Source organism: Sinocyclocheilus rhinocerous, unplaced genomic scaffold (genome assembly GCF_001515625.1).
Source record: "Sinocyclocheilus rhinocerous isolate Xijiao unplaced genomic scaffold, SAMN03320098_v1.1 scaffold24975, whole genome shotgun sequence".
Taxonomy (NCBI): domain Eukaryota; kingdom Metazoa; phylum Chordata; class Actinopteri; order Cypriniformes; family Cyprinidae; genus Sinocyclocheilus; species Sinocyclocheilus rhinocerous.
In genome coordinates this window covers 3,970-5,779 of record NW_015640793.1, presented here as the reverse complement: position 1 = coordinate 5,779, position 1,810 = coordinate 3,970, and the positions used below count along the sequence as shown (strand labels likewise).

Below are 1,810 nucleotides of genomic sequence, written 5' to 3'. Positions count from 1 at the left end.
AATTGGCATATATCGCCCCTCCAAGGATCCCCCCTCTGCAGTTAATCAGTGCAGACTCTGATCCAGTACACTGTAAACTTGACATCCAGATTTCTCCTGATCCTTCTCCGAAATGAACACTCTTTAGTGCACCTAAAGCCTCTCCACAGCCCAGCTCTCTACACACCACTGCAGCATCAGCCATATCCCAACCAGCACCACACACTGTTTCCCACTGACCTCTATGAAGAAGCTCCACTCTACCAGCACAGCGACTGTTACCATCAACCAACCTCACATTTATTTTGTCTTTGATTGTAAGAGAGAGCAATAGAAAAATTAAGTGTCCATTTAAAATTTTACAATAAAATAAAATATGCCCTAGACCTTAATCAGTTTAGACGCCATATTGAATTTAACATAGATTCCTGTCATTTTCCTCAAACATTAAATATGCCCTACCCAGACTAAGGTCTTTTGTACTGTGAACTCTTACCAGCACACAGCAAACCAATGATGTGTTTCTGAGAACAGTTGCTTTTGACTGATGGTGATGTTGAACAGAGGTGAATCTGAGATTCATTTCCTCTGCACTGAATCTCTTGTGTCCACATCTGAGCGTCTCCTTTGCCAAAAGCAGCTGCTCCCAGCACCTGTACAGGAGCCCCACAGTCCAGCTCTCTACACACAACCTCTGCATCCTGCTGGTCAAAGGCAGCATCACACACTGACATCCACATCTGATCATGAAGTATCTCTAACCTCCCAGAGCAGCGAGAACCTTCAAAACAGCCTGACCTCTAAAACAAAAAGATGGAGTACGAACCTTTTAGAACAAGACTGATTAATTAACATTTTGTTCAACAAAATGAACCTGAGCAAATGACTCCAGCACTTTTACTATGAAAACCCCATATGACTGACCCACATTTTTTTAGTGTAGGCTCATTTCCAGTACAAACAGCATTATTTATCCAGATTGGTCCTGCTCCTGGTCCAAAATGAGCACTACCCAGAACATCTACAGGTTCTCCACAGTCCAGCTCTCTACACACCACTGCAGCATCAGCCAAATCCCAGTCATCACACACTGTTCCCCACTGACCTCTATGAAGAACCTCCACTGTACCAGCACAGAGACTGTGACCACCAAAGACCTCACATTTACACTATCTGTCCATGTAAGACACAGAAAAATATAAGTTAGTAGAGACTGAAAAGTGAAATTCATTATATTTTCCTTGTAAATTAAACTCCTACCGACACACTGCAGTCCAATGTTTTTGTGAGAACAGTTGAGTTTGTATGAGGATGATATTGGACAGAGATAAATCTGAGATTCATTTCCTCTGCACTGAATCTCTTGTGTCCACATCTGAGCGTCTCCTTTGCCAAAAGCAGCTGCTCCCAGCACCTGTACAGGAGCCCCACAGTCCAGCTCTCTACACACAACCTCTGCATCTTGCTGGTCAAAGACAGCATCACACACTGACATCCACGTCTGATCATGAAGTATCTAGCTCTAGGCTCTAACCAGCCTGACTTCTGAAAGAATACAGGCTATTTTTGTTTGACTAACAAAACACTATTTATATAGCCTAAAAATACTATTTATTGACCTATAAGATCATGATTTAAAGAGTTCATTTTATTGTTAAACTAGTATATAATTGGAAATGGCACACACTAACAGAATTATATGAAACATTCTATATATGTGACTAGAAAAGTATTCTTTGGTCTTTCCCATGATGTTTTGTGCAAACAGACTATATAGTCAAGTCAAGTCAAGTCACCTTTATTTATATAGCGCTTTTAACAATACAGATTG

At 41.1% G+C, this 1,810-nt stretch overlaps 1 pseudogene; it reads right to left on the bottom strand.

The window, feature by feature from the left end:
* Positions 1-1,810, bottom strand: part of LOC107753393 (scavenger receptor cysteine-rich type 1 protein M130-like) — an 8,275-nt pseudogene that overhangs the window by 6,097 nt on the left and 368 nt on the right.